Source organism: Canis lupus, chromosome 21 (genome assembly GCF_011100685.1).
Source record: "Canis lupus familiaris isolate Mischka breed German Shepherd chromosome 21, alternate assembly UU_Cfam_GSD_1.0, whole genome shotgun sequence".
NCBI classification, from domain to species: domain Eukaryota; kingdom Metazoa; phylum Chordata; class Mammalia; order Carnivora; family Canidae; genus Canis; species Canis lupus.
Genome location: NC_049242.1, coordinates 43,225,853 through 43,250,266, shown reverse-complemented (window position 1 = coordinate 43,250,266; position 24,414 = coordinate 43,225,853). Strand labels below are relative to the sequence as shown.

At 46.6% G+C, this 24,414-nt stretch overlaps 2 long non-coding RNA genes across 3 annotated transcripts; one reads left to right on the top strand and one right to left on the bottom strand.

Annotated features, from left to right (window-relative positions):
* Positions 1 to 556: 556 nt before the first annotated feature.
* Positions 557 to 24,247, bottom strand: LOC119877368. Of its 2 annotated transcripts, XR_005375839.1 has the most exons (6): positions 24,035 to 24,247; positions 21,392 to 21,559; positions 13,908 to 14,124; positions 13,201 to 13,391; positions 2,627 to 2,746; positions 557 to 719 (listed from the first exon to the last, which is right to left on the bottom strand). It is a non-coding gene; the product is annotated as an uncharacterized LOC119877368 (long non-coding RNA). The 2 variants fall into 2 exon arrangements; XR_005375838.1 differs by lacking the exon at positions 557 to 719 and having other exon boundaries at positions 727 to 2,746.
* Positions 8,925 to 22,390, top strand: LOC119865032. The gene is made up of 4 exons (XR_005375840.1): positions 8,925 to 9,039; positions 16,295 to 16,424; positions 16,917 to 16,986; positions 20,979 to 22,390. It is a non-coding gene; the product is annotated as an uncharacterized LOC119865032 (long non-coding RNA).
* Positions 24,248 to 24,414: the final 167 nt, after the last annotated feature.

Genomic DNA, 24,414 nt, shown 5'->3' with positions numbered 1-24,414 from the left:
TTTGGGGGTCTTAGCTCCTCTACTACTAGCTCCATGACCCCAGGCAAGTGATTTTTAACCTCTCTATGCTCTAGTTTCCTTTTTAGGAAATGAGATAATAATAGAACCTGTCTCATGGATTTTTGGGGAGTGAATGAAGCAATATATATAAAGTGCTTAGCATAGTCCTTGATGCATGTGAGCTGCTGCTAATATTATTTTTGTTGTTATTTCTCTTTGTTATGGGGTGGTCTCTGGAGCTAATCCCATCTGGTGAAGGTGGTTTAAAGACTGATCAATGCAGAGGCTACAGATCTTTTTAAAATGTATTTTTAAAAGGGGGCGCTTGGCTGGCTCAGTTGGTAGAGCATGCAACTCTTGATCTTGGGGTCATAAGTTCAAGACCCACTTTGGACCTAGAGCTTACTCAAATAACAAAAAAATATTTATTTTTTTTAATTTTTTGAAGATTTTATTTATTTATTCATAGAGATGCAGAGAGAGAGGGAGAGAAAGAGAGGCAGAGACACAGGCAGAGGGAGAAGCAGGCTCCACGCAGGGAGCCTGACGTGGGACTCGATCCCGGGTCTCCAGGATCATGCCCTGGGCTGCAGGCGGCGCTAAACCACTACGCCACCGGGGCTGCCCCAAAAAATATATATATTTTTAAAAGAAAGTGCCTCATGTAGCTTCAGCCTTGTTGTTATCCAAAGGATCTTGTGCCCCTCTTTAAGTAGTTCCTGAAAAGTAACAAGGGGAATATTAAATAAATTTAATTTTCATCCTTCTACAGCTCACAAAATACATACATTTTTTCCTTTCTCTTCTCTTTCCCTTAGCTTTCTGTGTGATGGGGAGAAAAACCTTTAGGGAGGAAAAGGTTACCAGATTCATAAACCAGTTTTCCAATTACTGAGCTTTTGCAAAGGAAGATGCCATAATTGCTCAAAGTGAAAGGAAAAGAAAGAGATAAGAAAGTCAATTATCATGAGGATCAATGGTGAAAGCTTTCTGAAGGCCCAGGGAGTATTTTCCCCTGTCTTACCTGTCAGCAGACATGAGGGGAAAAAACTCCATACTAACCAGAAAATAGTGAGTACTTGTATTGCAACGATGCTCATGCTAGACTTTTCTTCCCTATTTTCACACACACACACACACACACACACACACACACACACACAGTAAAGGACAATTGTGTCATGACATTCCAGCTCAAGTGAGGGGTAAGGATGAGTCGAAAGCCCAGACAGTGCAGACAGTGGGAGTTCCTCTGCTTCTGGTATGAATGACAAGGAAAAGCCTGATAAATCAAAACAAACCAAGAAAGATACTGGAGGAACAATTATCTGGAATTGTTGTGCCTTGATTTATTGTTATTTCCCACAGCCTATCTTTGGTACAGTCTCCGTCTTCAGAAGGCCAAATGTGGACAAGGACAAGGCAATTGCTTACAGGCAACTGGCTCACCACTGGCTGTTGAGCTGACCTTTTGGCTGATCTAGTGTTTTTTTTTTCTTGATGGAATGAAACTTGCTCACTGGAGGTCTGATGAGCACATGGGTGTTTTGTCTTTTGAAGCAACGATGGGAAATTTTTCCTGCAGTAGCCTTCTAGAACTCACAAAGCTGTGAATTTATAACTCCTTTCACTGACTTCAGGTGAACAAAGCCTTTCCGTTTGGGTTAATGTCTGGCTTGGTTTACCTTCTGTATACTGTTTACATGGTCTATGTTTACTTATTCAGTAAATATTTATTGGGCAGTAAAGTAACCCTGAGAATATAATAAACAAGACAGATGCACCCCCTGCCTTCATTAACTTTACAACCTATCAGGGAAGAGGATTATTAGGCTATTGTGATTGAGTATGATGAAACTTGTGTTAATAACAGCAAATATTAAATGATTATGAGGAGCCAGGTACGAAATACATATATTAACTCATTTACTGCCTGTGATAATTAGATAAAGTCAATAATTCCTTATCCCCATTTATTAGATGAGGAAACTGAGGCACAGAGAGGATAAATAACTTGTCCAAGGCTACCAACTAGTAGGCAGTAGAGCTGGGTGATGGACCTGGGCAGTCCGGCTTCAGAACCGGTGCTTTCAGCCATTATGCTCTAATTCAAGAAGCTGGGGATCCCTGGGTGGCTCAGCGGTTTAGTGCCTGCCTTTGGCCCAGGGCGTGATCCTGGAGTCCAGGGATCGAGTCCCACGTCGGGCTCCCGGCATGGAGCCTGCTTCTCCCTCCTCCTGTGTCTCTGCCTCTCTATCATAAATAAATAAATAAATCTTTAAAAAAATAACAATAATAATTCAAGAAGCTCCAGGTGCACAGGGTCAGGGACAGAGCTCTTTAATGAGCAGGATTGAGCCTGGGAAGTGTAGGTATATCCAATAAAAATACTTTCAGCTTCAAGTGACGTCCAGTCAACAGTGGCATAAAGAAGAAAGGAGTCCTTTTTCTACAGTAAAACATCTGGTGGTGTTTCTAGCATTGGTGCTGAGGCTATAGGAAGTCTGAGTTCCAGGAGGGACCCCTCTTCTTCCTCCCATTGCTCTACAGCAGATCCAGGTCACTAGCCCATCTCCAGGGAAGGAAGAGAGGGGAGCATGGGGTTGAGAGGTTTCTGCTTGCATACCTTCCTCTTATCAGGAAGTAAACCTTTCTCGATGTTCCGTAGCCAGAACTGGCTTATATGCCCACCTCCGGAATAAGACTCGGGCCTGCCTCCCCTGAGACCAAGGGAATTTCTGGGAATCTGTAGATAAAAAGAAAAGAAGAGTGAATTTTGAGTTGGTAACCCACAGGGCCTGCCAGAGGGAATCCCGTGTGCAAAAACTAAGCAGAAAACCAGAACATGACAATAACAAGGGGTGAGAAGAGGCTCAGTGGGGCTGGAGACAAGCTTGACAGATGGCAAGAGGTGAGGCTGGAAAGGTGAGAGCCCAGACCATGAAGGCCCATGCATGCCATTTTGGTGATTATATACTTTGTCCCGTAGATGAAGAGAATCAATAAAGAATTTTAGACAGGGCCATGACCTGAGATGACTTGTTTAGAAAGATCATTTCTAAAAAAAGAAAAAAAAAAAAGATCATTTCTGGCAGCTGAGCGAAGAATATTTGAAGGAAACAAGAAAGATGAGAGTCAGGGAAACCAGTTGGGAAGATGTCCTGAGCACCTGGCATGCACACGGTGGTGGAGAGAGGTGGGCCGCCACAACTGGGAGGGAGAACCAAAGACAGTGGTTGGATTTGGGAGCAAGGGCCTGAGGACACACGAGGACTTTGAAGAATATTATCTGCATTTCAGCTAGTAAGAACACTGCGACGAAAAGACAACTGCTGAAACCAAGCCTTGGGAATCAAGTTCACAATAGTGAGTTGGCAATTGCTACAGAAGGAAATCCACAAAGGCCGTTCGTTTAAGTAAATTTGAATTTTATTACACACACACACACACACACACTCATACCAAATCACTCCACAAGACTTAGAATAAGAGTCCCAACTTCTCCCACTAATATCGCTACTCCTTAGAGGTGTCTACTTAATTTAGTTGTTTCTTCTGAAATCTATCTCTATGCTTCCAACATAGTCATTCTGCTATTTCTTTTTTTTTTTAAACAATTTTTTTAAAAGATTTTATTTATTCATGAGACACAGAGAGAGAGGCAGAGACACAGGCAAAGGGAGAAGCAGGCTCCACACAGGGAGCCCGACGTGGGACTCGATCCCAGAACTCTGGGATCAGGCCCTGAGTCGAAGGCAGACGCTCAACCACTGAGCCACCCAGGCGGCGTCCCCATTCTGCTATTTCTTGACTTCTAATTATGGAATATAGGATTTAGATTTCTCCCTGATTCTCCTCTTCACCTTCCATCACATGTGTGCCCATGAGTCACACACACACACACACACACACACACACACCTCAATATCATTATATTATAATTTAAGGTTAAAACAATATTCAGTGTTTGCTTTATTATGGTTATATGAATATTCACAGAGGAGGCCTGTCAAATATTATGATGCATTGTCATTCTTGTACAATTTTTATATTATAAATTGCCTAGCTTTCTATGAATCTAAAAGTAAATCATTATTTAACTCTTCTCCAGAAATGTAAATATTCTTTCGACATATTCAAGCACATTAGCTTATCTAATGATATCATTTTGTTTCTTGAATATATATCTGTTGGTGAGCCTTCAGTCCTCTTGCTCTAAATGCAAACTGGTTGCTCTCTAAGCCTGTGCATCAGTTAGCTATTTCTGCACAATGAATCGCTCTAAAATGTAGTGTTTGGAAACAACAATCACTTAATTCAGCTCACAATCCTGCGGGTTGGTAGTTGGAACTGGTTCCTCCGTGACTTCCATCACATTTTGCCAGCCAAGCAAGTCACAATGGCAGTCCAGAATCAAGGTGTAGAGTAGATTCCATGTTTCAGTGAAAGGTTCTAGAAGTCAGTCTGCAAAGAGTATAGATATAGGAAGGTGACCAATTGGGTCTGTCCATTCAAGCAGCCTGCCAGTCCGATGCATATCCATTGTGCTGGGGTCTCCTCCCACTGCCACTGGGTTTCAGAAACCATAGCAGTGACTTTAACTGCATGTGCAGGAAGGCGTGAAGGCAGTGGCTCGGCAGGTGCTGGTACTTCTAGAACAACAGTAGATCCTGCAAGTGTTGGAGAAAACTGCAAACCGGCTTCACCTGTTGCTTCAAGAAAATGATGTTTGTACCAGGGTGAAGAAGTGGTCAGTGTGATCCAGGAACTGCAGACAGGAAGCCAACAGGAAGGAGCAAGTCCCTTCCTCTTTCTCCAGCCCTCCCATCCCCCTCTGGCCAACCCCTTCCCCATCAGTACAAAGTAACAGGGAGCCAGTTGGCTGAGGTGGAAGGGATTTTCAGAGTCTCAGTCCAGCACCACGAAACGGAATATTTATTACAAGTGTGGGTTTATAGTTTTGAGATAAGAGACAACAGGCTAATAATGGGCAGGTCCTGTTTTCTGATTTCTAGGTCTTCCTTATTTATTGTAACCTCCTAAGAAAGGATGTATGTAAAGGCAAATTTCTTTAGGTCTCGAATGTCTAAGATATCATTAGCTTATCACTAAAATTACACTTTGGGTATGGCATTCTAGTATGAAAATCATTTCCCCTCAGGATTTTGAAAGCACTTGTCCATTATCTTCTAGCACCTACGGTGGCCACTAAGTCTGATGCCATGTGGATTTCTGAACCTTTGTGTGTCCTGTTTTCGTTGTTGATTGTTTGTTTGATCTTTTCTCTGTGGAAGCCATTGGGATTTTTCTCTTTTTTTAAAGATTTTATTTATTTATTCGTGAGAGACACAGAGACAGAGGCAGAGACACAGGCAGAGGGAGAAGCAGGCTCCATGCAGGGAGCCCAATGTGGGGCTCGATCCTAGTACCCGGGATCACACCCTGAGCTGAGGGCAGATGCTCAACCGCTGAGCAATTCACAGTGAATTCCCTTAGTTCTGTTTTTTTTTTCCTCTTTAAGTTAATTCTGCAAAGTGCTCAGTGGGCTTTTTCAATTTCAGAACTCATTTCCTTAAACTGTGAAACTTTATTGATATGTATTGAAGTCTTTGAGAATTCCTGCACTCATTTTTGTTCTCTCTCCGGAGTTTCTGTTAATCACTGTGGCACCTTCTAATGTTATTATTATTGTTATTTTACTGTTAACTGAGTAACCCCCCTGTTTTTAGTATGGTGCCCCCACCCTCAGCAGTGCTTGGTATCCCAAGACAGGAATCCCCCTGGTTCCACCTTGCCCTGGGTACATCTGAACTCTGGGCTATGGACAGGTACTCACTGGATTGTGCGGGCAGGGCCAAAGATGCAGGGGAGCAGGACAGCGCCTCTTACACCGGCTTCCAGCTCATTCTTCTACAGCCCCGCCTGTGCTCTGGATTTCAGATGTACGTGGTGCCTTCAATTTCTGACTCTCTGGGGATCCGCAGCATGAACCAGTTTCCTTCTTGGTGTCCCCCACGTGAGCCTTTGGTTCCTGTTGTGTCTGGTCTGCTAAGCTGACCTCACTTGCCCACCTGCTTTTATCTCTTTCGATCTACCCCTGACTCTATCAGGACCACTGGAGAGCATCTCCATCGAGAGCGACCTGGGTCTGTCCCACAGATCGTCTTAGCTGAGGAAGATGCTGCATGTGCTTCAGAAGCTGTGCAATAAGGGTGCACGAAGGTCCCCCATGACTCAAGGTGCCCTGACTCTCTAGTCCCCTCCCACACTGAATCTGTGACTGGCCAATGGGATGCTAGCAAGTGCGGGTCAAAGCAGAAGCGTGTGCACGGAATTATATCCTATGGCTGCTAGGAACTCGGAGACCCCCGGGTGAAGACGCAAAAGCCAGCCTCCTGCAGAGAGAAAGACCACGGGGAGGGAGAAGCCAGACCAGCCAGCGGGGCCCAGCCTCAGCCACAGCCAACCCGACTGCACAGGAGCGAACCCAGTTAACACCTGCAGGAGTGCGTTCTCAGCCCAGCCCAGACCACCGGCTCCACACAACTGTAAACAAATAAAATGATTTTGGTTCTGAGCCATCATTTTTGGAGTGGTTCGTTTTGCAAGTACTAACTGGTAGCGAAGGGGTTACATACACTGAAGGCTTCTTTTTTGTTTCCTGTGCATTTAGGGATCACAGATCAAGGTTATGCTGCCTTTGCTCTGCATGTCCCTGTAAGTTTACACTTATACTTACCTTGTTATCTCCATTTTAATATGGTTTGGGAAAGAAGAAAAAGTAAACATACACATCAATTCCATTCCTTTTAACCGCAAGTGTCCTTTCACTTCTCCTTCATCCTCCACCGGCTATTTCCTGAGCACCTAGTGGATGCCAGCCTCATTCAATCTGTACAATAACACCCTGCATTAGGCACTGTTTCCCCCTTTAACAGATGAGACAACCAAGACTCAGTGAGGTCAAGGGACTTGCTGGAGGTCACATAATTAAAAAGGAAGATTGGGGGATCCCTGGGCGGTTGAGCATCTGCCTTTGGCCCAGGGCGTGATCCTGGAGACCCAGGATCGAGTCCTGCATCAGGCTCCCCACATGGAGCCTGCTTCTCCCTCTGCCTGTGTCTCTGCCTCTCTATCTCTCATGAATAAATAAATAAAATCTTTAAAAATATAAATAAATAAATAAATAAATAAATAAATAAATAAATAAATAAATAAATAAAATTGTTAGGATTTGTTCTTTCAGCTGAGTGTGGACAAAGCCCCCAAGTGTTCCCATACATTTTGTTGAACTAGAAAGTAGGTTGGGACGGATATGAGACCTGCCATTGGGTAGACTTGGCCAGCCAGCTGAGCGGATGCGGGTAGTGAAGAAGAAAGAGCGACTATGAATCCCACCTCCTGTTCCTCTGCCTTTGCCCTGGAGATGGCCAGGTGGCACCGCGAACGAGCGACAGCAGAGGGTGGACGTCCCAACTGGGGACGGTGGGGCACTGGATTCTGAGGGGCTGCCTTGGGTCGGCCTCCGTCTCCCCTGATCTTCTGCTGAGCACGGCCGTCAGCGCTGCTTGGGGCCTGGTGGTACTGGGGAAGAGTGGTCGGTGCCACTTACGGGACGCTTTCCCAGGGTAAACGGTAGTTTCTGATCGTGCTCCTTGGTGCTGCGTGGGGAGCTGAGCCCCATGAGGCTCTACACGGTTTACGGCGGTCAAATGGTGACAACTCCAGGCGTTGCTGGGGAAGTATTCCCAGAAGGCCGCCAAACGACTTTGGTGCTCGGTGTGAAGGAAATTAAGTGCCGAGAAAAGGGTGTTCAATTTAGATCCATCTGGTCTGTTGCTTCATTCCTTTCTTTTTCTCTGGAAAAGAGAACGATGCAAACATACTTTGATTGCTCTAACCTGCTAGGGAGCAAGGGCGCTGCGAGCCTCGCATGCTAAAGAACAGGGAGAAAGTCTTCTAATGCTAACGGCTAGTAAGCGCAGCTCAGGGCAGAGGTAGCCACCAGAGTGCTGGCTGCCCAGGTCATGGCTCGTGGGGGAAAGGAAAGGGTGCGTGGTTTGAGAACACGGCTAGAAGAATGCAGAAGTGACCTTTGCTAGACAACGGTCTCTTAGAGTATCTTCTAGCCAGCATGTGGACCCCTGGAAGCTGGGATGAACAACGTCACTGGATTGCAAACAGGAAAACCAAAGCCAGAGGTCCTGAGTTTTCTAAGTGGCCCCAACTTCAAACGCCCATTCTCAGTATTGGATCACGAGTCCGGAGTAACTGGTCAGTGCATCTCTAAAGCACATGAGCTTGTCACAGAAGACATCCCTATATGGCTGTTACTAAAAATGAGTTAAATAATAATTTACATTTATTAAGCATTTAACCATATGCTGATCAGTCTTCTACGTGCTGTATGGTCTTTTTTTTATATTTAGTCCCTCCACCCTCACCTCAGGCAACTTTAAGAGTAGTACCTGTCATTACCTGAGTTTTGCATACACGTATACCGGGGCTCAGGCAGGTTAGCTAGATTGTGCACCACCTACAGCTACTGGGACCTGAATGCCTCTAGAACCCACGACTACCTCGGGTCAGAGCTACAAAGCCAACTGGCAGCACGGCTGCCTCTGGGGAGAGGGCCTGAGGGAGGACGGATGGGAGGCTTTCACTTTCCACTTTATCAAATGCTATAATGTGAATTTTCCTCCTGAAACATGTGTTACTTGTTTGCTTTCAGCATATATAACAAAAGGAAAAGCAAAGCTGGGGGAAATGGGATGGAAATGCAGCGTGTTTTTTTTTTCCCTCTCGTCTGCAATGTGGTTTTGGAGTCAGGACAAGTCACTGTCCCCATTATGTTAAAGGTAGGAATTTATGTAGGCACGAGGCAAGTCTAGGCCGGGGGCCAGGAGCTACAACAGAAGTCAGGAATGCAGGCATAGTGGAATTATCTTCAGAACCCCTATAAGCCACCGGTGGGCACGTAGAGATATGAGCAGGTTTAAAGAGAGCCCTTGAGACAGAGCAGTGGGCTGGACATTGCAGGTAAGTGTAAACTAAAAGCGGGCAGAGCCTGGAAGGCAGGGCAAGGTGACGGCCTGAAGCCAGAAGACCCAGAGGGGCGAAGGGGGTAGGGTCAGGGAATGGAGGTGAGGTCCCACGAGGAGGACCGTGAGCCTCTGCCTCAGCCAGGAAGCATCGTAGAGAGCTGCCGGTGAAGTCCTGAAAGCAGATGAAGGCGAAGGGGGAGAGGAAGGCCAGGAAGGTACACCCGGCCACGGTGGAGTGTGTGTGGAGGCAGGAAGAAGAGTGAATCCTGCCAACTTCACACTGAAAGCCACGTGCCTTTCATGCAGAGTGTCTACGTGTGTGCAAGGTTTTCCTTTCAGGGATGCACAGACGTGGGGGCATGCAGGTCACCCCTTGAGCTCAGCAAGAAGGAGACTTCTCAGAGGGGTGGCGATGGGGTGAGGCTTTCCAGGCCGGTGCGTCTGTGCCTCTGGCAGGACCTAACCCGTCTGGCCCACCACTGTAACTGCGCACCTAGCATCAGGCTGCTCACACAGTAGGAACTCCATCGTTATTTGTTGAATTAATTTGTTCGATAGATCTGTGAAATAGCTAAATGCCATTGGGAAAATCGTGTGGTACCTTGGGATGAAAATGTCAAACCCTCTTTTGGTTTTTAATTAGTGATCCTCTTGATCTGATTGCTGGCATTTATTGAGCACTTAAAAGTGCTAAACCTTTATGGTTTAAGTAACAATCCGGATTTCACATTAAAAATCCAGGGACAGATGATACGGGGTCAGGTAGGGTTTGATCAGGGGCCCGGCTTGCTTTCTCCGTGACTAAGCTCTACCGCTCAGTAGCTGTAGCTGTTGAACAATCTAGCTAACCTGCCTGAGCCTTGGCGTACTTGTATGTAAAACCCGGGTAATGACAGGCCCTACTCCATGTGTTGCCTTTCTGCAGATGACATTTTATCCATGGATGCAAAATAGCTTCTGGCAGAAACTGGGACCATATAACGCCTCATTCATATGTAGGAGGAGAAATAGAGAGAAACAGAGTCAGTCCTCCTCCTACCCAACTTTTCTAAACGTTACTAACTGAACCCAACTGAACCAACCAGGAGAAAACCACATGTTGATTGGCACAGCCTAGGTAAGCCATCCCTGAACTGGTCAGTGTAGCAACAGGTCTGGGGTTATCTCGAGTGATGAGATCAGTTGTGACCCACCCCTGAAGCTTGGGATCCCGGCCGTCCTAGCTACATTCCATGGCTACTTTCAAAAGGGCAGAGAGATAAATGAATATTTACAAGCCAGATGAATGTCCGTTCGTTTAATCCTCACAACACGCTGAGTTAGATCCCATGCAGAGATGAGAAAAATGACTTCTGAGAAGTTAAGCAGCCTGCTCAAGATCACAAAGCTAATAACTGGCAACACTGGGATCTCAACCCATGTCTGACTCCAAGGCGCTCATCACTCAGCCACTAGACGCCTTTCCCCAGATCTCAGGCATTGCATGGGCCTCTCTGGTTCCCTCTAAGAGAAGCCTCTTCTTGTGATCACATCTGTCTGCGCTGGAGAACTCCTGGGGTCCGGCTTGAATCTCCTCTGGTATAAAACAAGGACCCTCCAGAGAGCCTAGGCTATGAGATCAGCTTCCGAGACCTCTGGATTTGAGCCTCACTTTGGGGAGCAGCACACGCCTACCTACTTGGGCTCTGACCAAGAGGTTGCTATAAAACCAGGACAGACAGTCCCTGTTCTTCTCTCAGTGGTCATTCATCAAGCAGTTACTGAGCATCTGCTCTCTGAGGACCCATCTGTCTGAAACCAAAGCCTAAAATGTTGTTTTCGGTGTCCTTGCCTGGTCTTTTCATTTTGGTCTGCTCCTTTGTTTATCATGCCCAGAAGCCTTCTCCTCCTCCTGGGCTAGTGGTGGCTCTTTGTCTCATGCCTGCACCCGGCCCACTTCCTTTCTCTGGACCCGGCATCTCTAGGACAGTAACTATTTGTCTCTTCTGAAGGTTGCAGCTAACGATGACAGTCTTGAGAAAGAGGCGGGCCCGGCATCCAGTCTCCAAAGGCAGGCATGCCACAGTCCATTTGTGATGTTTGCCAAGGGGGGGAAGGTTGGAGCCGCGGCCTGCGTGGAGCGTGTCCAACATTCCCGGGCCCATACCCTCCCTGGAGCTTCACGTTTGATATTCATAGAACCAGCGGCCCTCGTTGCTTGAGCTCCCGGAGGATGAATTTCCTGTGCTCGTATAATACTGACCATCTCTAGGTCCCTGCCTGCCTCTTCTGTTCTATAACTCTGAATGAGGCTGAGCCGTTTACGTGGTAGGTACCAGGAGGATGGAGCAGCCCGGAGAGAAAGAAGACCAAGAGTGATGAGGTCTGATATAGGCCAGAGAACTCTGAAGTGTGGTTCAGAACGTCTGGGTCAAGTGCAGCTAAGCACTAACTCTGTCTGGGGCCCTGTCTGGGCCCCTGGGGCAAGTCTTTGCCCCTCACCTGGCCTCAGTTTCCCCATGTGACGTTGGACTACATCAGGAATTATCAGTGGGGATGAAACCACTTCCTAGGGGGTGATTTGGACTTCTACAGGGACATTTTCAGTGTCACGATGATTAGAGGCTGCTTCTGGAATTTAGTGGGCAGAGGACAGGAATGACAGATGACCTAAAATATACCAGACAGCCCCTCACAGTGAACTGTCCCTCACAACTGTTCCATGTCCTACTGGACACTCACAGACAGGAAAAACTTGTCCATGATTAGCTGATGCTAGAACCAGGCTCTGTTTTAAATATAAATACAACTCATTTTTGGCATAACCGGTAGACATCGAATTTTTGAAAACTGGAATTCCTATATAAATCAAGGGCAGGGTACATCCTAAAAATAGTCCTATTGAACTGTGGTTTACTTGCTATATCAAATTCACTCATTTTTAAAGCATTATCTATTCAGTTAAGTATTTAATCAATTCAGTGATGTTAGTAAACTGGGTAAGTCGGGCAACCATCACTACGATGCAGATTCAGAACATTTCTGTCTCTTGTATCTGTTTGTGGTCAGTTCCTGCTCCACCCCCGGGCAACTATTGATCTGCTTTCTGTTTCAATAGATTTGTTTTTTTTAGAAATTTCACATAAATAGGGGATGCCTGGGTGGCTCAGTGGTTTAGTGCCAGCCTTTGGCCCAGGGCGTGATTCTGAAGTCCCGGGATCAGGTCCCACATCGGGCTCCCTGCATGGAGCCTGCGTCTCCCTCTGCCTGTGTCTCTGCCTCTCTCTCCCTCTCTGTGTCTCTCATGAATAAATAAATAAAATCTTAAAAAAAATTTTCACATAAATAGAATCATACAACATGTAGCCTTTTGTGTTTCCCTTTTTTTACTTAGCATAACTTTTTTTTTTTTTTTTTTGAGGTTCAGGTGCACTGTGCAATGGGTCGGTAGTTTGCTTGCTTCTTACCGTGCCGAGTGGTATTCCACCAAAGTGTACCACGTCTTTCTTTTCAGCCCATCACTAGTTGATAGACATTTGGAATGGCTCCCTGTTCTGGCTGTTACGAATAATGCTGCTGTCAACATTCCTGAAGTCTTTGCATGGACATGTGTTTCCATTTCTCTTGAACAGATACTTAGGAAGGAGAATTTGTGGGGTTATATTATTATTATTATTATTATTATTATTATTATTACTTTGATCAAGAGTTGTTTAAATTCCTTTGGAACTCATTTTGGCAGGTGCAAAATGAACCTCTGAAGCATGAATGCTAGAATTCATTTTGGAAAACTGACACTACTCGTGGTGTCTGAGTCACCAATACAACACTCCTGGATCCATGTACGTTTGGAGCTTATTGCAGACGTATCCCTTGAATTCTCTACATCATTTTGTGCATAGGTATAGGCTCTGACTTCTTCCTTATGTCCCTAGTTGGGTTGTACCCAAACATGTCCATAGTAAAGTATATGTTATTCCTAATACGTTACTCTCTTTCAACTTCTCCTATGTAATATAAGGGTATTAGGGTGATTTTTAAAAATCACGTATACAGGTTGCTTATATTACTTCTGTTTCATTTCAGGATAGTAAAGAAGGTATACAAAAGATTTTTTTCGAGAAACAGGGTCATGGGACAAATTGGGAAGAACAGATGACTTTAAGGGCCCTGGTACCTGTCAATGTTTAAATCCTGTGTTCAGAGAGGCTTGATTAGAAAGGCTACAGCTGGTAATCCAGATCTGAAGCAAACAGCAAATCAAAGCAATTGTCTTGCACCAGTTGCTTTGATCATCTGACTGTGGCTTAGCTCTTTCAGGCCAGAATCAGGAGAGACCGAGGAATAAACAAACCCAAGAGAACCATCCTGAAAATGAACAAGAAGAGAGCTTCAGGTTCTATTACTCAGCCTGGGTTTCACAGTGAGTCACTAAATCACAGGCTGACCCAGCAGGTCCTGGCCCACATTCTATAGATGCAGAAAGGTAGCCTGAATAACGTGGGGGCGGGAGGGAGGGACGGACAGGCTGCACCAGCCAACCAGGTCTGGGGGACTTCGGAAGCCTCCTAACTAGACGTCTCTTCAATCAGACATTCTTTAGGCCTTTAGACACTGAGCCTGGGCAGGGAAAGCCTGGGATGAACCCGGAGAGCAGGCCTCAGGCTCCTTGCTCCTTGCCTAAGCAGCTCTGGCCCTCGCTTGCCTCCTCTTCAATTAACCTGTGGACTACCCCAGGTAAGAAGGAGGCACTAACCTGTTGTGACTCGGGCTAGGGAGTTTGGGAGGTCCCAGCACCCCACCCACTTCAAGTGCTCTATCAAAGTCCATGCCTGTGTTACTTTACCTCCCTGGAGTCCCAGAAAGTAAAATTATCTCCACTACCTTAGGTTCCTCGGTGCTTCCTTGCCCCTTGGTGCCGGGACTGGAGGCAGTTGATTTGCATCTTGACCTGGCTCTGCACGGTCATGTTCTTCATGGCTGCTCAGCGCTGCCTCGCCAGTTAAAGACACGTTCATTAGAGAAGTGAATATGACTCTCGGAGATCAGGCCATGCAGGAAGGGGGCGCAAACATGGCCCTGGGGCCCTCTCTGGACCCACCTGGAAATGGGTTGTAGACAGGGAATCTCAAGGTTGGGCTCACACCCCGCCCCCACCCGGATCCCTCTAGGAAGTCGGGATATAGAGGAGGAGGGGGCCCAGTGTTCGGCGCTGTTTGGTCACCCCGGGTGAGGTCATCATACAACTCTGGATTTTTAGGGTTTGGGTGCTGGTTGGTTTGTTTTGTTCTTTGTTTTTAAAACACAGACCTTGACAACCGGTTGGCAAAAGCGCTAGTTACCTGCAAAGGAAAAGTCGTTCCAAAGGAGCTTCTGGTGCCCACGGCGGTCCCCTGGGCCTCGGAGACTGGGTCACACACCTAAGACACGGCTGAGTGGCCTTCCTGGGCCGCTCACACGGTGGAGGCCCAGCTGTCCACATGGGGCCTGGCCGCTCGTGCCAGGGTGGGCACCAACCCTGCTTTTACCTACAGCAAGCTCCGGAGCCGCACCCGGCTTTCTTGGGTGTAAGCACGCAGTAAGCGGATGTTCTAGGCTGCGGCGGGTGGAGGCGGCCTCCAGCCCAGAAGGGAGAGGAGGCCCAGGAGGGGCTGCGGCAGGTGGAGGCAGGAGAGGAGGCCCGGGAGGGGCTGGGGCAGGTGGAGGCAGGAGAGGAGGCCCCAGAGGGGCTGGGGCAGGTGAAGGGGCCTCAAGCCCAGAAGGGAGAGGAGGCCAGGGAGGGGCTGCAGCAGGTGGAGGGGGGGCTCCCACCACAGGACCCTAGTTCCCAGGCATCCTCTGGCGTTGACGCTGGAGGGGGTGTGGGGTGTGGGCAGGGCCCTGTGCCGCCTGGCTCCTTCGGGGCTTCTGTAGCCCACCTCCCACCTCCCACCTCCCAGCGCCCAGCGTCTGGGGCCCCAGCCACCCTCTGGGCAGCTGCTCCGCTGCAGGTGGTCAGCAAGGGACCCTGAGGGAGCACGTCAGCCCGTTTTGCACAAGAGGCACAGATGAAGCCCTGGGAGGGAGGCCGGAGCCTGTGCCTTGCAAGCAGATCGCAGGGGGCCTGCGAAGGCAGGAAAGCGGATTCACGGCTTGAAAAGCAAGAAACGATAAGGTTATTTTAAGCTCGGTTGTGCACTGGTTGCTGATGGAGCGTACACGTGGCCTGCACCCAGGTAGATGCACAGAAGAAGCTGGGCAGGATGGAAAGAAGTGTGGCCACGGGCCTTGGAATCAGGCCGTTTGCGTTTGCTTCTAACCCCTCAACTTCCTGTCTTTGCAATCCTCCGGTCCTCAGTTTCTCATCTGAACCCTCCTAGGGCTGCTGTGAGGATTAAGTGAGACTCCAGGAAAGTCTTACAAGAGCACCAGGCATACATGATGAGCTCCCATCAAACGTCAATGGTTATTAGGCGCCTATGCAGCAGCTAACCCGTGAATTGGCTGATTTTTATAGTGGGGTGCTGGATTTGTCGCCGTCCACAGGGTGATTCTTTTCCTTGCAGGGCCCAGCTCCATTCCAAGATCTGCTTCTATTCTATAAAATGTTAAATTGGGCAAGGTCGTGTCCAGACCATTTAATTTTTAAAATGTAAATTCAGTGGTTTTTAGTATACTTGCAGAGTTGACCAACTGTCACCATAATCTGACTTTAAATCATTTTTATCACCGGTGCTCCTGGGTGCTGTAGTGGGTTAGGGTCCAATTCTTGGCTTAGGCTCAGGTCCTGATCTCAGGGTAGTGGGATTGAGGCCCTTGTTGGGCTCCTTGCTCAGCCGGGAGTTTGCTCAGGTTTGTCTCTCCCTCCCCTCTGCCCTCACTAAAATAAATAAATCTTTGTTAATAAAAAAAAAAATTAAAAAAAATTCATTTTCATCACCCCTCCCCCAAAGAAACTGTACTTACCATCAGTCATTTCCTACTTTCCCCCAAACCTTCCCACCTCCAGCCTAAAGGTCTATCTCTACAGATTGGCCTATGCTGAACATTTTATAAAAATGGAGTTAATAGTATGTAGTCTTTTGTGACTGGCTTCTTTCACTTAGCCTAATGATTTCAAGGTTCATCATCAGTTAAGAGACCTTTGGGTTGTTTCCACTGCGGCGCTATTATGAATAATGCTGCTGTGAATATTTTGTACAAGTTTTCGTGTGGACATCTGTTTTCATTTCTCTTGGCTACCAGGAGTGGAGCTCCTGGATCATTAAGTAACTCTCTGTTTATCCTTCCAGGAATCGTCAGATTGTTTTCCCAAAGTGGCTGCACCTTTCCACATTTTTATGCTGGCAACGTGTGTGGGTTCCAACTTTTCCACCTCTTCCCTAACACGTGTGACTGTCTGCCCTTTTCACAGTCATCCTGGTAGGTGTGAAGTACTATCTCATGTGGTTTTCATTTGTATTTCCCTGCTGGCCAGTGATGTTGGGTGTTTTCTCATACGCTTATTGGCCATTTGCATGTCTTCTTTGGAGTAATGTGTATTCAAATTTTTTGCCTATTCTAAAATTGTTTTGTTTGTCTTCTTGGTTGAGTTGTATTTTTTTTATATGTTCTGGATTCAAGTCTTATCCAATATATATGATTTGCAAATATTTTCTACCGTTCTGTGGGTTGTCTTTGCACTTTCTTGATGGTACCCTTTGAAGCACAAAAGTTTTCAGCTCTGATATACTCCAACTTGTGAATCTTCTCTTTTATCACTTGTACACTTTTTGTCATATGAAAGAGATAATTGCCTCATCCAAGGTCATGAAAGTTTACTCTTATGTTTTTTTCTAAGTCTTATAATTTCACATCTCTCCTTAATTTTATCTTCTATGACTCATAATTTTGTCTGTCTTTGTCCAATTTCAGTTGAAAAAAAGGAAGCTAAGACCCCATGAAGGTAGGATTTGCTCCAAATTACATTGTTAATAAGTGTTAGGTAAGTAATTCCTAAAAGAACAACTTAATTTTATATTGCCTGATATCTGTATAACTGTAAGACCTAAGACAGTCTCCAGCCATGTTAAAAATCAGAATCTAAAACAAAATTTACACTAATCCTGAAATGGAATCAACCTTTAATTGGAATCTAATAGCAGTAAGAACAGACTTCATTTCTTGAGCAATTAGTCTGGGTCAGGCACTGCAACGTGTATTCATTCCCTTTCCACTTCTCAAAGCTACATCGTCAAATAGGTACTATTATTATCCTTATTTTAAAGATGACGAAATGGTTCCCAGAAAGCTTTTGAAGTAATATGTCTGAAATCACATGGTTAATAAGAGGCAGAGCTGGATTTTAAATCGAGAGTTCTCAATCTTCGTGTAGGGTGAACTATTAAAAAACCCAATGACTATGGCTGAAACCCTAATAAAAGGGCCTTTGACAAGACAGGTATCTGCTGATGACATGAAGTGGACCCCAACTGCCATGCCCATTCCTTGTCACATCTGCTGGTAATTTCTCTTGGTGGGGTTGTGTTGATTTGTGGTGGTGAGAACCCGGATACCACAAAGCATCTGGGTTGCAGTGGAAGTCCTGATTCGTTTTCTTTAAATCCAATTTTCCACTTGGTTTGGTAGGGCAGGAGGTTGTCAAATTCTGTGACAGAGGTCAGTCCTATAAGGTGTTTGTCTCTATTTACATAATTCACTGGAACATTTTGGGGGGAGGGAGAAATCCATCTTCACTGACATTAGCCTCAGGAACTCTCCCTGGCAGGAGGGAGAAGCAATCCCAGGGTTAGGACTCAGTGTTAGCCCCGTACAGAGGTCTAAGTTTGCAGTTTCAACCAGGCATATTTATTTACATGTGGAAATTCCCAGCGGGAAGCTGAAGTACACAACTTAGGAGTGGTCCCCAAGTGGGAAATTGAATAGTACACTGAGCTCCTTTTATTTCCATTTAATTTACCGTTGGTATCATTACCATTATTTTGTTAATCATTTCACTAGCAGTGATGTAACTTGGGACCAGCCGAGGTAATTGCAGCCAAATGGGGGAGATGCTCATCTGCAGTATTTAGATAGCAAAGGCTTTCATTCACCTTTTTAGGGATGGGTATTAGTTCCTTCCTTTATTCATGGAGCATAGGGCTGCTGAGAAATGCTGAAGATATTAAGAGCTCCCTGCAGCTTAATGAACTCTACACTTGGCTGAAAAGAGGTTTCTGTAATTTTCGGCCTGCTGCTGCCTGAAACTGCACAGCGAAGTGGTTTCCTGAGATCTAACAAGCCTACGCCTGCCTGATGGTCTGGGCGATAGGGGGTGATTGTTCACACCTTGCCCTCCGACACCTGACCACTGCCTGACAGGCTGTGTGACTTGGGGCAAGTTACTTCTGCTGTCTGAGTCTCTCTTTTCTTATTTATCAAAAGAAGGCAATACTTCTTGCATACTCTCAGGCAGTGAATGAGGTAAGATGGCTAAAAGGCTCGGAGCAGTCCTTGGTCCATAATAGGTGTTCAGTAAACGTTGTTTCTTTCCTTCAAACGTGCTGGTCTGCAGGACTTCCCAGCTAAGCTTCAGGATTTTGGGGGAGCAAGTGCAAGGAAAGTTTTGAGGACCTAGTGGCTGGAAGGAAGGTAGCTTTCGTTGGCAAAAATGACGACCCTGGAGAGGCTACACAGGTGTTCAGGATGGGACTCAGACTGCACGCTCCCCCTGAGAGTCCAAGGGCAGGCCTTGTTTGGGGGCTGCAGAGCAACTGTGGCCCAGCGGCTGCCTCCCACTGCACCTCTCTGCACCTTTGCCCTGGCTCACTTCGCCCTTTAGCTCACTGCTTTGGGTCCCTCTGATGTGCTAGACAGGCCCTCCGGGGTCCTTCCTTAGGCTGCTCCCTCGGCCAGCCAGTCTCCTCTCTCCCTGGACCCCGCCCCCCCCCGCCCCCTAGGTCTTGGCTTCTTCACAGTGTCCTCGCTGGACGGCCCCCGATCAGCCCTCACAGAGCACCCTGTGCTTCTCTGCACAACACAGACTGCTTCGTAGCTACATGAGCTTCTGTTTGTGGGAGATTTTTAATTTTTTTTAAAGATTTTATTTATGAGAGACACAGAGAGAGGAGAGAGAGAGGCAGAGACACAGGCAGAGGGAGAAGCAGGCTCCATGCAGGAAACCCGATGTGGGACTCCATCCCGGGACTCCAGGATCACGCCCTGGGCCGCAGGCAGGTGCTTAAACTGCTGAGCCACCTGGGCTGCCCAGATTTTTAATTTCAAATACCTCTTACCACCAGCCACTTTTTTCTCGAAGCCTAGGCAAAATACGCTCTAGGAGGGGTTCCGTAATACATGTTGGAAGAGTGAAAGAGGAAACCCTTTCACAAAACAAATGGGTGGCCTTGACGCTGACTGTTGAACTCTCAGTCTTGGGCTGACTTCTAAGGACGGGCAGGGAGATGAAAGCACTAATACTAGCTGACACGGTGTGCTTTCTAGCTGCCAGGAGCTCTTCTAAATACTTCTGTGCACTAACTTATTCAGTCTCGAGTAGAACCCTATAATTACTATCATGCCCATTGTAAAGATGAGACAACTGAGGCATGAAGAAGTCATTCGCAGGTAGTAAGTAGGCAGAGCCATGCCTTGGACTCAGACACTCTGGCTCCAGGGTGTATGTTCTTAGCCATTAGCTTATCAGTTCAACACCCGTTTTCCTCCCCCCCCCCCCCCCGCCCCGGAATATGCTTTCCTGCTCCAATCCTCCCCTTCCCCACACCCACACATGATTTGGGCCTCAGGTCCCATGTGACATAGCAAGTCCTCAGGGAGACCTTCCCAGACTCCCACAATGGCTTGAGCCCCAGGTCACCAATACTCACAGCATCCGAATTTTGCATTTCCTCCCCGATTGCAGGGCATGGCTTACTTATTTCTGGACCCTCTGTAGCAACTAGCACAAGGTTCAGCACTTAGTAGGTACTCAAAACTTGTAGCTCCCATGTCCTCAGGAGCTAGCTGTTAATAATATATGTCATTTCTTATTTAAAAAATTACATTAACTTGATCCAGCTATCCCACACCTAGAAATTTACCCTAAGGAGATAATCATGCAAGGACAAAATAAAATTGATACGACACGTTTCATTGGTAATGGTAAAAATTAGAAACAACCTAAAATGCTGATGAAGAGGGGACTAGTTAAATAGATCATTTCCCCTCAGGACCCCTGGATGGCTCAGCAGTTGGGCATCTGCCTTTGACTCAGGGTGTGATCCCGGGGTCCCGGGATCGAGTCCCACATCGGGCTCCCTGCATGGAGCCTGCTTCTCCCTCTGCCTGTGTCCCTGCCTCTCTCTCTCTCTGTGTCTCTCATGAATAAATAAATAAAATATTTTTTTAAAAAAGATTATTTCCTCTCCATATAATGGAATCGTATGGTGTCATTCAGAGGATAAGGTAAGCAAGTTTATAGATGGTGATTTAGAACCTTATTCATGCTGTTTTGGTGAGTGTTAAAGAAGAAAAGCAGAAGATTAACAGGCCACTTGACTGAGAGCTAGTTGTCAGGTGCCGTGCTGCCCTTTTCGTATATTAGCTCATCAGTCATCACAACAGTCCTATGGAATAGGTTTGTTCTGTTATAATCCCCAAGTTTACAGACAAGTAAACTAAAGAGTAAGTGGCTAAGCCAGATTTCCACCCACGGCTCTCTCCAGAGCCTGTAATCTATATTATGCTGTCTCTGTGATCCTGTTATGTAATATTACCCAGACCCTGTGACAGAGACTGTCAGATACCCTTGGGTACCCGTTTCCCCTTTTGTTCATGGTAATAGGATCTGTAGCTGGGCACAGGGCTGCCAGAACAAGGACTACATTTCCCAATGTCCCTTGCAGCTACGTAACTTAGTTCAGGCCAATGGGATATAAGCAGAAATATATGTATTCCTTTGGCCTTTCTCTTGGAATCTATTTTTTTTTTTTTTTTTAGATTGCAAATGCAGTCCTTGGGAACATGAGCTGGAGGCCACATACAATAGAGTGACAAGACAACGAGCCGGGGTGACTGGCACCGTGGAGATCCTTGCCAATCCGAACCACCTATGCAGACTTCCACGTGGGAGAGAAATGAGCTGTGATCATGCTTACATCATCGTTCTGGTTGTCTGTCGTTTGTAGGTGAACGTAACCTGACACATGCATACAGAAATTCTTGCAAGGATGCTCATAATGTCAGCAGTGGTTCCCCCAGGATTGCAGGATTCAGAGGGATTTTTAGGTTACCTTCGTAATTCTCTGGGTACACGAGCCACTTCTTACAAAAGCAATAAATCAAAAGAAAAATAGACCACAGTAGCCTCTACCTTCTGCCCTACGGTTTCAGTTCAGCGGCCAAGTTCTCACCTGCTCTCAGCCCATCCGCACACTGTGTTTCTGGCCGACTGCTCGCCCTGCTCTCTGGAGTGCACTTCTGGCTTGCCTGACATTGAGGTTCAGGCTTACATCTGCAAAATGCATCTGCAGTACACCATTGTGTTGGGAGGGGGCGGAGGAAGATGAGCCTCCTCCTCCCTGGGAGGGGAAGAAAACCAGAAAATCAAGCCAGTTAGTGTCTTCAGAGAGAAGACAGATGGAAATATATCTGTAGTTCATTCATTTATTCCATAATTATGCCCGGGCGGGGGTGGGGGCATATATGGTTCTAAGCCCTCTTCTAGGTATGAGGGTAACAGCAGTAAACGTGGACTCTTTGTTGTCATGACGCATACAGCCTAGAGGGAGGGACAAGCAAGCATCTAGATGCTTCTGTGCCAGCCTGTCTTGTTGAGCTGGCCTGTGTCTGCATCCATGTTACTGAGAGTTCTATTTCCCAGAAGATCTCAGGGCCTTAGTGCCTCATTCATTCACTTGAGAAAACATTTTCCGAGCGTCTCGAAGGGCCAGGCTGTACATCGGGAATTTAGAGGTGAGCAAGACTGCCTGTTTTCGAGATTTGGCCAGTCTGATGGGAGTGTCAGCACCATAAACGATTGCAACATAGTCAGAAGGGAGTCAGGTCCCACACAGGCCTCTGGTGGCAAAAGGGACTCCCGGTCTTGCCTGTAGGAGGGGTACAAGGAAGCCTTTGGAGTCGTCCCAGCTCCCCGGGAATGAAAATTACCAGGTATGTCCCAGGCCCAGTGGACACAATCCTCTCTGAGATGCAGACATCAGCACCAGTAAAGTGCACCCTTTATCTTTCAAGTACACAGAGGCCTTGGCTATAGTCTAAAATGGGGTTCAGACACCTGTGAGATAAAACGGAAGGGCTGGGCTTTCTCATCCTGAGAATAAAGACCCCCCCCCCCCCCTTAAACAAGATACAGAAAGCAAAGTCCTTAAAGGGAAAAGGATGTGGGCGGGAGGTGGGGGTGACTGAGGGGGGCACTTGATGGGATGAGCACTGGGTGTTATTCTATATGTTGGCAAACTGAACACCAATAAAAAATAAATTTATAAAAAAAAAAAAAAAGGAAAAGGATGGTGAATCTATTTCTAAAGGAAACTTCTCCACCCTAGAAGAGACATCCATAAACAAAGCTAAAATGAAAGCGCAAGGGGGAAAGTGTTTGAGAAACACAGAGACAAAAGATTCCCATTTAGATTACATAAGGAACACCTGAAATCAATAAGAAAAAGTTAACCCAAAAGAACGATGGGTAGATCATAACTAGGTGATTTCTCAGCTAAGAAAATTGAATGGACAGTGGAAATATGAAAATATGCTCAAATTTACTAGTAATGAAGGAAATGAAGGTGCAAACATGAATGAAATACTATTTTTTCACCCACCAGAATGGTAGCATGGAAATGTTTGGTATTACCAACTATTGGCACATGTATAAGGAAGCAGCACTTGCCCCTCCACCCCCTGTGGGTGGGGTTCGGGGGCCAATCTGGCAATATCTATTAAAATGTAAAACACTCAAATACTGGGCCTCTGTGGTTCTCTTTCTCCATACCTGCCTTCAAGAGGCGCCCCCCCTGCCCATGGGAAGGCACGGACAAGAATGTTCACTCCAGCTTTGCTTATAGGCACTGAAAAAAAACCAGAAGAAAATAGCAAAACTGGCAGGAGAGGAAGCTGCTTAAATGCCTGTTTATAAAGGACCTTGCTATTCTGTATTATGCAGTAATATGCAAAAAATAAGAGCACGGTTGGAGTTTTGCGCTGACATGGAAAAATCCATAGGACATACCCATGAGTGGAAAGAAAGAGTAAGTTGTGGAACAACACAGAGCATGATACCTTCACAGGAAACCAGAATCAATTGTTCCCATAGAAACTGTGTAGAAGAGGGTCTGGAAACATAAATGCCAAACTGACAACAAAAATTAGTTCTGGGGAAAGGAAGAGAAGAATGAGCGCTGGGACGGCCTTATCGGCCTTATCTCTACTGCTTTGGCTCGCTTAGAAGGGGATGTACTCATGCATTTCTTGTGTGGTGTTGTTGCAAAGTAATAAAATAGATCAGGGGTCGATAGTTGACAGCTTTCCCTTTTCCCAGCCTCCGAGGAACAGAATTCTCACACTGTAAATTATAGGATCATCCCGAACCAAGCCGCTCCCCAGCCGGCATGCCCCTCATCTGCTCTGCACCCACAGTGGCCTCAGGGTGGGGGGGAGGCAGGCACTCCTCTTCCCCTTCAAAGATCCCATTAGAGTTGTTTGCAGTGCTTTGACATTTGTTCACCCAGAGCTAACTGCAGGGCGAGGCCGCGATTACGGTGGTGGTGGTTTTTTTTTTTTTTTTCATTTTTCAATAAAGAGAAAGGTTGAACATGTAATGTTAACATTCAACCTGGTGTAAAAACATTTCAACCAAAAGACTTCCGAAATTGATTTCTGTGGTGAGCAACCCGGAAAGCATTTGTTACAAGTTGCTCACGTTAGTTGTGCTAGTTGGCAGGAGGCAGTGTTGGGCGTTAATCTGCAGCAGGGTTCTCAAAGTGTGGCCCCAGCTCAGCTGCACCCGCATCACCCCGCGGGCCCCACCCCAGACTCACCGAGACCGGACTCCGTGGTCAAGGCCCAGCGCGGGTCTACGAGCCAAGCCCCATGTGATTCAGCACACTCAAGTCTGAGAGCCTCTGATTTACGTGGCCAAATGGGAAGCTGATCGCACATCTGCAAAGTAACAACCTGAACTAAGTCATTTAGGTTTCTATTGACCCCTCAGATCTCAGCCGAATCATCATCATCTCATCATCACGTTCTCCGGAAACGTTTTCCGGTTCTTTGTTTTCATAATCCCGTGCACCTATTCTCTATCACTGATGCATTTTACACTTATTTGTGTGACCATTTGACTACATTTTGTCCCCCCTCACTTCCCACCATAATGTGCTTGAGTATAGTATACTACAGTGCCAGGCACATGGTAGGT